Below are 12,729 nucleotides of genomic sequence, written 5' to 3' on the forward strand. Positions count from 1 at the left end.
CTCTGGGAAATGTTCCAAGCAAAAGATATAATATGTACTGCCCACCCTCAAACAAAAACCAAAAATTTACTGGCAAAAAATCCGGTGATCTCAAGAAAGTTAGCTACCGTTCGAAATCAATTTCTTAGAATGGCATTCCTCGCCTACCTCATGCGATTGAAGTCTGATGGTTTGTTTTTTTCTTCCATAATATCGGTGAATATTGCAGTCTTCACTCTTATCTTGACTACGTTCTTCAGTGTTTCCACTGAATTTCCTTCATCTGAGAAGCCTCCGTGGCGTCGGCCTCTTACCGCTGGGTTCCATGGTTCAAATCCAGGTTACTCCATGTGAGATTTGTGCTGGACAAAGCGGAGGCGGGACGGGTTTTTCTCCGGGTACTCCGGTTTTCCCTGTCATCTTTCATTCCAGCAACACTCCCCACTACCATTTCATCTCATCTGTCAGTCACTAATCATTGCCCCAGAAGAGTGCGACAGGCTTCGGCAGCCGGCACAATCCCTATCCTCGCCGCAAGATGGGGGCGTCATTCGTTCTCATCCCTGGCCTGGTCATTGACTGGAAATCAGTTTGTAGGTTTTCAATCATTCCTTCATCTGAACTCATAGCTGACAAAACACACCTCTTGTTAATGAGTAAGGCAACTAATACACAACTAAACAAAAGCCAAAATAGTCATACTTACAACAATAACCCCATTCTACTGGAAGGGAGAGGTAATAATCATACAGACGTGCAAAGACTAATAGAAAGTGTAGGAATCGTGAAATGGGACATGGTTTTTCACTGCAGCGTGTGGACATCAATATTAGTCTTTCCCTGCACTACGAATCTTCAAATTTGCTTTATATGGACTATTTTGCTTATTAGCGCATGGTCATTTCACAGGCTTATAGAACCTCTCAGAAGCAACAGAATGCACTGCTCAACTCACAATTGCAAAAATGTGGACGTCAAAGGTGTTTTTTTTCTGACCTTCCAATAAGGTGTAATGTTGGATACCTGTTGCAGTCCCACCATAACTACCCCAATGAGGAACGAACTTGGTGCCGAACATTTTCCTTGTTCGATTGAAACCTTGATCACGCCGCGTATTTCCTGAACTACTCCATAGTTCCCTCTATGGAAGATGATAGAGTGTTGGCCTCCGGACCCCAGGTTCGCGGGCTCAACCCTGGCGGAGGTAGTCGGATGTTTGAAGTGCGGCATAAAGTCTAGTGGCACTTCATATCTTACGATGTCGGCACGTCAGAGTTCTCTGGTGACACACGTGGTGTTTATCTCTCAAAATGAATTGTACCTCAGAGTCGTAGGACGTCGATCAGAGTTCCGTTTCTTTGCCATCTGAACCGAACCCCACGGCACTTACGCCCTTGAAAGGGCTTTGGCCTGCCCAGAGACCGCTGCTCAGCCCGAAGGCCTGCAGATTACGAGGGGCCGTGTGGACAGCACGACGCATCCTCTCGGTCGTTATTCTGGGCTTTTGAGACCGGGGCCGCCAACTCACCGTCAGATGGCTCCTCAATTCTAATCACGTACGCTGAGTGGACCTCGAACCAGCCCTCAGGTCGAGAGAAAGATCCCTGACCTGGCCAGGAATCGAACCCGGGGCCTCCGGGCGAGAGGCAGGCACGCTACCCGTACACCACGGGGCCGGCGTTCTTTGCCATCAGGTAGAGTAAAACGGAACCTTGAAATTGACACACATGCTACCTATATGGTGCCAGATCAAAATACCTGCACACGATTATTATTATTATTATTATTATTATTATTATTATTATTATTATTATTATTATTATTATTATTATTATTATTATTACACGCAGTGTATATCATTGCCTTCGTCTAACATTGTTACCTCTGTAGCTTGGCGTACGAACACGTTCTAGATAAGAGCTAGGAAGTAATAGGTAGTTTGATTGACTGCAGTTTGGATCTTACCAATTTTTGGCCTCTATCCTATGTTGTATTTTACCTTCCAAATTATTCCAAAGAAGTTCCAGGCATAAACTTGTATATAGGTTACCTTATTTTTATGTTCCGAGGATTTCTTTTCTGTTATAGTCCTAGTAAGCTGTAGACATCATCACTTCCATCGCATGGTGTGTCAAACAAGTTTCACTTTCTGATTTATTGTAGGAACTAGAAATATTGTTGTCAACCGATGATATCTTTTCTGATCTGTGCATTTGTTAGTAATTGAAGCTGTTATTGGGAAGGAACACAGCCGAATCCTTTGAAAGTTACTACGAGAGATTTTTTTCTGACGTTAAAATGGGAAACCAAGAAAGACAATTTCGAAACTGACTGTCCGTCTGTTTCGAATCGTCGGGCTAAGTTAATGAATACTCGCCTCACTGGCCAGCTCTTTATTCTTGTGTTTTCTCGTACAGTGTGTAGGCTATATGGAACCGATTCGTTCATATCTCTCATCCGTATTGACGACGACGACGAAGACTATTAGTGTGGGATTATTATAAACTAACTTCCTCTTCTTCGTCTTCTTCTTCTTCTTCTTATTATTATTATTATTCCACCGCCTTTTCCACACCCTTCTGAGATCACGGCTGCGAACTCTTTAGCAAATGATTTGGCTCTGTTTTACGGCAGGGTGTCCTTCCTGACGAAAACCCTTTGTGGAGGGATGTAATTAATCACTATTGTGTGTTTTGTTGTGGTGTGCTCTGGGTGTGAACATAACGGAGTGTATTGGGCAAACACAAACATCCAGTCTCCGAGCCAGAAGGAATTAACCGGACGTGAATAAAATCCCCGACCTGGCCGGAAATCGAACTCGGAACCCTCTGAACAAAAGACCTCGACGTTGACCATTCAGTCGAGGAACCAGACAGAAACTGCTGTGAATGCCATTTCAATACTTGTACCGTACACAGTATTCTTTGTCGTGAATCAAGAGGTATGTGATGAAAATGAAAATCCTCAGCCTGTTTCCAGTCATTTGACTGGGCCAGGAATGGAATGAATGAAGCCGCCATCTAGCGGCGAGGATTGGAATTGTGCCGGCTGCCGAAGCTTGTTTCACTGCTCTGAGGCAATGATTAATGACTGGCAGATAAAATGAAATGATATTGGACTGCGTCGCTGGAATGAAATATGGCAGGGAAAACCGGACTACCCGGAGAAAACCTGTCCCGCCTCCGCTTTGTCCAGCACAAATCTCACATGGGATTTGAACCACGGAACCCAGCGCTGAGAGGCCAGCGCGCTGCCGCCTGAGCCATGGAGGCTCCTAGAGGTATGTGATATCTTCATAAAACACACGAGTTACAATCTTATCTTCTTATCCCTTTATCTCTTTCCAGGCAGATTGACTGATGTGACCTGATTATGTTTTAACATCACTAGGCTTAGAAGATAGGTGACATGACAGTGAGCATTATAGGCGCATTGACGTGTTTATCTAGTACCATGGTATTCGTTGCCATTCTCTGACAATTCACGACAGCTTGCGGACTGCGCATACTGGGGTGAGTGACTGTTGGCATTTTAATATAATACATTATCTTATATGAACTATAATGCGGGGTGAGGGTTCATATCAAAGTTTGAGTTAGAAAGAGCCAATTAGAAGGCATCGCAAACGTCGACCGCCTTGATTTGACATTGTCTTTTTTAACAAGTGAAAACTGACATTGTATTGTATGGCCACGGTTAGATACTAGTTCTGATTGATTTCTAGACAGTAGTTACTTTGTTCCTTGCATACTCCATTAATTAATGTCCAGTTCCATTGCCGAGTGTTTTAATCTTAACCGGTTCATCTCCTTGACTTGGGGACTAACGTTTGTGTTGTCCCCAACATTCCTACAACTCTCACATCACACCCAACACTATCGTCCACAACACGCAGTTTAGTTTCCCGTACACGACAGAGGCCGCCCACCATCGTCTGAAGGCCTGCCTTACAAGGGCTGGATCAGGCTTGCAATAGGCACACGAAATTATTATTATTATTATTATTATTATTATTATTATTATTATTATTAATGACGGAGTAAGATCATGTGTGTTCTGTATATGATAAAATAAACTCCATACTTCGTTGATGTGACAATGGAACTTACTAAGGTGCTTGATTTTCATAAATCATTGCATATAATGACAATTTAGTATTCTCATAATCAGAGCAGTGATGTAGTTTTCAGCACAGTTGGTTGGATTAAGTGCCAAATCACGTCGGAGTGGAGAAGTAGAAATTCTCTATAAGTGGTCTATCAGAAATTTAGTGCAGACCTCAACGTCTCCTCTGACATTCTTCGTGGTTTCCCAGTTTCACACTGGGCAAGTACTTAATTACAGCCCTGGTCACATCTTCCTAGTCTTAACCCTTTCTCACACCATCGTCGCCGAAAATATATGCATTAGTGCGACATTAACACCGCTAGTAAAAAATAAAACAAGGAAAATAATTTGTGTAACCTGTTCAGACATTCCTGGTCATGAAAGTCAAATATGTCCGAAGAGACGTCAGTCTGAGCACATGGATTCCACTATCTGCAACCATCTAGCTGGCAACAGTCACAGGGCACAAGTGATACAGCCAGGTATGGGCTACGAGTACAAAAGCTACCGGTCCTTTCTTGACTGTTGGCTCCTCCTTTATCGTTTTCCCGATGATATGTTCCGCGGTTTACCAGGTTATTCAGGCTTTTGCTTCGATTCTCAACTTTCTTTCAAGAATTTCAGCTGGTGTTATGCTTCTTTTCTGTAGATATCTGTGTACCTTCCTCAGCTAGCGAGGACGAGTTTCCCATGCTCCTGAAGTGCAAGTATCTTCCGGGTTCTTTCTCTTGGACCTCTGATAGAACCTAAATCCTCTTGACACTTTCTTGGCCTAATATCCTCCTGAGTAACTTCCTCTCCTTTTCCTTAATTAGGGAATCTATTTTAGCCAGGGTCTCGAGCATGCAGGCACTCTGGTCTGACTGCTGTGGAATAGTGTTTCAATTTTGGCCTTGATAGGGATGGATCTGGATTTGTAGCATCATGGCACAGTTTAAATGCCGTTTCCATCTTTCTCGTTCTTTCTCCTAGTGCTTGCTTTTCATTGTCACTGGGAGAACGGATCTCGTCTAGATGTTAAAATTGTTCAGTTCTCCAAACAGTAAAAATTAAATGGCGTATGGCTTTTTGTGCCGGGAGGTGTCCGAGGACTTCAGCTCGCCAGGTGCAGGTCTTTCGATTTAACGTCCGTAGGTGACCTGCGCGTCGTGATGAGGATGAAATGATGAAGACCACACATACACCCAGTCCCCGTGTCAGGGGAATTAACCAAGTATGGTTAAAATTCCCGACCCTGCCGGGAATCGAACCCGCGACCCCTGTGACCAGAGGCCAGCACGCTAACCATTTAACCATGGAGCCGGGCCTCCGAACAGTTCCGTACGTTGTCACAATCTCGCGGGCTGATTCCGTCTTCTCCGAGTCCAGGTACTCTGTCTTCAAAGGAGATCCTTAGGCCGGTCTTTGCAACTGTTTGTAGCAGTTTTCGCTCTGCTTCACTGCTGTTTGGAGGTTGACTGCAAGGAACACTACATACTTAGCGAAGGCAATCAAAGGAAGTACCAGCGTTATTTTCACTCCGTGCCGTATGGTATTTGTTAATGTCTCTCTCTCCATTCCCTGACGACTTTCTCCAGAACACAGTTTTACAAGAGTGGGGAGAGACCATCCCACAGTCTCAGTCCCGTTTCAATCTCAAACATTTCTGAGAGCTCACCCATGAACTTCACTTGAGGGTATGTGAGAGCTTGTTGGATCAATGCTTAGATCAATGCCAGGGATATAGCGTCGATTCCAGATTACCTGAGAATGTTAAGTGTTCCCCAGTTCGCTGAATCCCATGATCTTTGACATCCACGAATCTAGTATGAGTCTCGTTTTCTCATTGACCTGATTCCAGTCAATTATTTAAGGATAAAGATTTGTTTTGAACAAGAGCGTCCCTCGTATTTTCTCAACCGTTGATTCAGATGAGCTTCTACCCTATGCTGCAGTGCCTTCGACAATATCTTGTACGCAATGAAGAAGAGAGAAATGACTCTGTAATTACTGACGTCCTTTGTTCCCCTTTCTTGTGCCAAGGACAAATGAACGCTTTCTTCCACTCCTTTGGGAATTCTTTCGTTGCCCAGATATGGGTGTAGAGTCTTTCAAACTGTTTCATCACGTTTTCTCCTGCTTAGCCGAGCAATTCCCAGGAACCATGTTATCTCTTAACTCCTTATTAATATCCCTGATATCTTCTCTGTTGGGGGATATGAATCTGGTACTTTTCCAATAGGCGCTTCGAAGGACAATCCTTCTTCGGAGTGGGGGTCATAGCTCAAAAGCTCATGAAAGAACCGTTACAGATGTTCGCAATTTTTCTTGCTGATCATCTTGAGTTTTCCTTGCTCATCCTTGACACATGGACTCCCAGGAGTGAATACATTATCCATCTCTTTGAAGACCCGACAGGAATCCTTGGTATTCTTCTTAAATTTTTCTTCAATGATATCCAATTATTCCTTTGCGTATTTTCGTTTCACATTTCTGAGAATTTTGGTTTTGTGTTTTCTCTGCTCTTTACATTCCTCAAAATCCTTATGGTTTGACTTCCATCTGTGTCATGTTTTGAATCCTTCCTGCAGTGCTTCACACTCGTCGTTCTACCATGGGCGTTTTTTTCTTTAAATTTTGCGTCTAATATGTAGCTTGTAAACTGTGTCACATTGGTAGATACATTTATTTAGAAATAAATTATGAAATTTAATACCACTATTCTACCAAGGATAGGAAGCCTAAATCATGTCCTAAAATATTTTCTCAGTATACTGGTGATACTTGATTCATTTGCAGTTGTACACTTCTTTATAAAGAAAGAATGCTATTCTTGTATGGTTAACTGATTAGCATTTTAGGGAACTGGAACATATTACGGAAGAGGGACTGTGTGTGTCAAGTTTGGTACGGTATTTTTTTTCTATTTGCTTTACGTCGCACTGACACAGACAGGTCTTATGGCGACGATGGGATAGGAAAGGCCTAGGAGTTGGAAGGAAGCGGCCGTGGCCTTAATTATGGTACAGCTCCGGCATTTGCCTGGTGTGAAAATGGGAAACCACGGAAAACCATCTTCAAGGCTGCCGACAGTAGGACTCGAACCCACTATCTCCCGGTATCTCCCACTATCTCGGTCGGTATTCTTATAGTGGAGAAGGTTGTGAAATAACTACGTATTGATTGAGAAAGACGTAATATGTTTCTGCTCATGCTTATCTCGGTATATGCACAAGGCTGGAACTTTGAACTGTTCTTACTTTGGAGTTGTAATGTTCTCTGTACCGAGATCTGTAGGTCAGCGAACCAGTTTTTAAGGTAATGCTCCAGACCGTGCAAGCGGCTGTGCATGGGACGGAGTAAGGCACTTCATAGTTTACTTACGTAGATTGACTTCATTATCCCTTGTAGAGAGTGATAAGAAGAACAATGTGCTCCATATCCATTGTGTGGAAGTGTGCAATTTATAGGGCTTATGATTTACATTCCTCGATCCTCTGCTAAACCATGACGAACTCTAATAATTACTAAATACAATTATGTTTCAGTAGAATGAGATATATAATAATAATAATAATAATAATAATAATAATAATAATAATAATAATAATGGTTTAATGTCCCACTAACTACTTTTAGGGTTTTCGGAGACGCTAAAGTGCCGGAATATTCCCCTCCCTCCCCCCGGAATTATTTTACGTGTCGGTAAATCTGCCGACACGAGATTGACGTACTCGAGCGCCTTCAAATACCACCGGACTGAGCCGGGATCGAACCCACCAACTTGGACTCAGAAAGCCAGCACTTTACTATCTGAGCTACTCAGCTCGGCTTTTAGAAGTTTCTGGCAGTGATCACTCTTCTGTATTCTTCCCTGGAAAGGACTAGGAACCACAATTCTTGCCGGCTGAGGCCTTTGTGTCTAGTTAAAGAAGTGGTGTACAATTAGCTATTGTCCTACACACTTATTTCCTACAGGACTGTTGATCAAGATGCCCCTAACTTCTTCTTCTTCTTCTTCTTCTTCTTATTATTATTATTATTATTATTATTATTGTCCTTAGCTTCGTAAACAAAATAATCACGACGACGGCTGTTTTCTTAATAAGATTCATTGCATCTCTTTCTACATAAATTGCATTGCTTTGCTGCATGTAATTGCTTCGCTTAAATCATTGAATAATTGACATCGCATTCTATGTCAATTCTAGTTCAGAAAAGAGATGCACGTTAACAACTATGTGAGTAACATATGGGATGGGGAAAAAAAGATGTAGAGATCACAAGTAGTAGCCTAAACATGAAAATAACTAAGCATTCTCCTCGTTATGGGTGTTTTACCGAGCTCGATAGCTGCAGTCGCTTAAGTGCGGCCAGTATCCAGTATTCGGGAGATAGTGGGTTCGAACCCCACTGTCGGCAGCCCTGAAGATGGTTTTCCGTGGTTTCCCATTTTAACACCAGGCAAATGCTGGGGCTGTACCTTAATTAAGGCCACGGCCTCTTCCTTCCCACTCCTAGTCCTTTCCTGTCCCATCGTCGCAATAAGACCTATCTGTGTCGATGCGACGTAAAGCAACCTGCAAAAAAAAAATGGGTGTTTTAGCTGATTTATTGGAGGGAGACGACTTAAAATTTATTTCGGCAGAAAGCTTGAAATGGCACTGTACTTAACTCATTGTCGAGAAAGACTGTGGCATCAAACCGAAACGACCCCATTGTTGCTTCCTCATTATTCCTGACGGTGTCCAAATGAACACAGGGCTGTTGTGTGCCTCAGACGTTACAGAGAGCCGTATAACGGCAGATCTTCTTCCTTGTTCTCCTTCCGTTCCCACACATCTTGGCGAGTCATTCTCAGCCTCTAACTCTACTATATTTGGTGCTACTTCGTATGAAGACTCGTTCACTAAGCCATTCGTAGCAAGAAAAAAAATGAGACCGAATTCGTTCCTTCATCAGTTGTGTTCATGAAACACTCTCCTGTAAATAAGTGGAAGTTCAACCTAGAAACGTCCTTGACTTTTTACACCTCGATGTTGTAACTGCATTCCTCAGCTGTTACCTGCTCTGGAAGACCCGGCATTGTAATGTCTAATGTTAGTTTGGTTTTGTGAGCCGGGAAGGGAGAAGGACATCGCGTCGCAGTTGCCAGGTCTGTGAATAATAACGTTATTGATTTTGCGTCCCATCAACTTTTACGGTTTTTGGAGACGCTGAGGAGCCGAAATGTTCTCCAGCCGGAGTTCTTTTACGTGCCAACACTAGGCTGACGTATTTGAGCACCTTCAAATACAACCGGACTGAGTCAGATCCTGCGAAGTTGGAATCAGAAGGCCAGCGCTCTACAGTCTGAGATACTCAGCCCGGCCGTCAGGTCTCTTGGATGGATGGGGTAAGTGGGAAGGGGCCATATGGTGACAGTACAGTGGAACATCGATGTCTCGAATCACCTCGCGAGCTAAATTTTATTTCGAAATTTCGAGATATAGAGATACCGTTTTTGAGTATGTATAGAACATAATTCCATCATATGTACCTACTAGCTTATACTGAATACATTACTTTTAATAATATACAAATATACAGCCAAACTCTATTTTACGGCATCACTTTAATTATAACCCTTATTATAGTAACCTTTAGAAGATAGGATACAATAGTGAAACAAGAAACATACCTCCGTTAACACCTTTAGAAAAAATCCGTTAGTCTCTTCTGTTTGTTACTGTTCACCTTTCCTCCCTTCACGTTGAAACTTCTCGTCAATAACACACAGCCGAGATTTGTAAATGGAGCTTATCATCCGCGACTTCGGGGGTTGCTTTCGTACGTGACCGGTAATTAATACACAGCCAAAAAATAGCGAGGCTTCACCGATTTTCCGATCACTAGAAGTTTTAGTGTTTCTGTTCCCGTCATATTAGTTCCCAGCATCATTTAACCCTTTCTTTACTAGTTAACTGTTCCTCACAAACCACAAATGCTTGTATTGCACAGTGACCGAGCTCGATAGCTGCAGTCGCTTAAGTGCAGCCAGTATCCAGTATTCGGGAAATAGTAGGTTCGAACCCCACTGTCGGCAGCCCTGAAGATGGTTTTCCGTGGTTTCCCATTTTCACACCAGGCAAATGCTGGGGCTGTACTTTAATTAAGGCCACGGCCACTTCCTTCCCACTCCCAGCCCTTCCCTGTCCCATCGTCGCCATAAGACCTATCTGTGTCGGTGCGACGTAAAGCAACCTGCAAAAAAAAAAAAAAAAAAAAGTATTGCACAGTTAATGTTACGCAAAATTCGATTTACAGGGTATTTTTTGCTTGAAGGGAGGAAATGTTTGCTTCGAGAAATCGAGAAATTCGTGTAACAGAATTTGGAGTAAAAGAGCAATAAATACACGTGAAGAATAGGACAAACGACCGGGAAATTGAAGTTACTTCGAGATACTGATAATTCGAGCAATGGAGGTTCGAGATATCGAGGTTCGACTGTATATATATTTCTTTTCATTGGCTTTACGTCGCATCGACACAGGTAGGTCTTATGGCAACGATGGGACAGGAAAGGGCTAGAGGACTGGGAAGGAAGCGGCCGTGGCCTTAATTAAGGTATAGCCCCAACATTTGCCTGGTGTGAAAATGGGAAACCACGGAAAACCATCTTCAGGGCTGCCGACAGTGGGGTTCGAACCCACTGTCTGCCGAATACTGGATACTGGCCGCACTTAAGCGACTGCAGCTATCGAGCTCGGTGACTGTATATTTGGAGAGTACGTACTTGCATTACACGATAGGTAAAATTCTTTGAGAACTGATTGTTTTGTCGTGTACAACATGGACTGTGCATACTTCCGTGGAGTATCGTCCACTAATTGCTGCAGATAATGAATCGATTTTGAGAAATGTTCGGAAATGTTTCACGGTGCAGTCTCCAGCGGAATATGGTGGTATCCTGCGGGACTAAATTCCGGCACCTCGGCGTCTCCGAAAACCGTAAAGTAGTTAGTGGGACGTAAAGCGGATAACATTATTAATTCTGAGGAATGCTAAATTATTAATTATAAATTGCTGAAAATCTGTCATTACTAACAACAAAGTAATGGACTTTGTGGGGATCTTTCTTTCAGTGTTTTGAAAATGAAAATTGAATAACCTGGTAATTTCTGTGATAAGTGTGGGTGTATGCGGTAAAGCAAACAGGACTGAAATTACAAACGAGCTCTGAACTTCAAGATTCGTCATTATAACATGCAAGGTGATGACGGCGACACGTATCTATCTGTGCCGGAAGAGCATGTGTTAAAAATAAATGTGCACCTTCACGTCTCGCGGTCATCTAATTTGTCGAACATGTTGTTGAAAGCAGGTTCTCAAAAGGACACAAAAATAATATTAAAAAAAGACTGTATCTTCCCTCGTAGTTTGGGAACATTCCCAGGTCACGGCCAACTCGATAGGTAGTTCCGGCCTGCTGCACTTGACAGTTCCACAGGGATGATGTCATACTTTTAGTGCACGGATCTAGAGGTATGAGTCTTGTTTTCATGGTGGTTTGGTAGCAAGCTGTTTTTATTTCAACATTATTAGAGGTGTTTGGTGGTGTTTGCAAGTGAAAACTGTAGGAAAAAAGCGTCAGTAAATGATGTATTTTCAGCAATAGTGTGTGTTAGCTACTGAAAATGAAAACCTACAACCTGATTTCCAGTCATTGACCGGGTCAGGGATGTAATGAATGAATCATATGTAGGCTAGTAGTACGATGGGGTCGCCACTCCCAAAGTGATTTATTAATGACTGATAGATGCTGTGAAATGAGAATGGAGAGTGTTGCTGGATTGAAAGATGACAGGGAAAACGGGAGTACCCGGAGAAAAACCTGTCCCGCCTCCGCTTTGTCTAGCACAAATCTCACATGGAGCGACCGGAATTTGAACCACGGTATCCAGCTGTGAGAGGCCGACGCGCTGCCGTCTGAGCCACGGAGGCTCCTAGTGTGTGTTAACTGCTATAGCTTTGAAATTTGAACAGTCTAATGTTAGGAAGTATTGCTAGGTTATGCGGTAGGTTACATGAATCCACTGAACTATTAAGGATCGTCTAACGTACTTTAAAAGTTTATTATTTAATTATCATCATCCGTTTACCCTCCAGGGTCGGCTTTTCCCTCGGACACTGCGAGGGATCCCACCTCTACCGCCTCAAGGGCAGTGTCCTGGAGCTTCAGACTCTTGGTCGGGGATACAACTGGGGAGAATGACCAGTACCTCGCCCAGGCGGCCTCACCTGCTATGCTGAACAGGGGCCTTGTGGAGGGATGGGAAGATTGGAAGGGATAGGCAAGGAACAGGGAAGGAAGCGGCCGTGGCCTTAAGTTAGGTACCATCCCGGCATTCGCCTGGAGGAGAAGTGGGAAACCACGGAAAACCACTTCCAGGATGGCTGAGGTGGGAATCGAACCCACCTCTACTCAGTTGACCTCCCGAGGCTGAGTGGACCCCGTTCCAGCCCTCGTACCACTTTTCAAATTTCGTGGCAGAGCCGGGAATCGAACCCGGACCTCCGGGGGTGGCAGCTAATCACGCTAACCACTACACCACAGAGGCGGACTATTTAATTATGATTAATATTATAATGTGTTAATGTAGTGTAGACTCTTCTTTGTAATAT

At 43.4% G+C, this 12,729-nt stretch overlaps 1 protein-coding gene across 2 annotated transcripts in view; it reads left to right on the top strand.

Annotated features, from left to right (window-relative positions):
* LOC136864740 (epidermal growth factor receptor kinase substrate 8) overlaps nt 1-12,729 on the top strand; it is a 368,916-nt gene that overhangs the window by 106,729 nt on the left and 249,458 nt on the right. The window contains exon 1 of one of the 2 annotated variants that reach the window (XM_067142088.2): nt 3,368-3,491. The exons of the other annotated variant lie outside the window; for it this stretch is intronic. The gene's annotated coding sequence lies outside the window, so the exon portion shown is untranslated. Of the gene's footprint in view, nt 1-3,367; nt 3,492-12,729 lie in introns of those variants that run through there. 2 annotated transcript variants of the gene reach the window in all.

Source organism: Anabrus simplex, chromosome 2, assembly GCF_040414725.1.
Source record: "Anabrus simplex isolate iqAnaSimp1 chromosome 2, ASM4041472v1, whole genome shotgun sequence".
Lineage (NCBI taxonomy): Eukaryota > Metazoa > Arthropoda > Insecta > Orthoptera > Tettigoniidae > Anabrus > Anabrus simplex.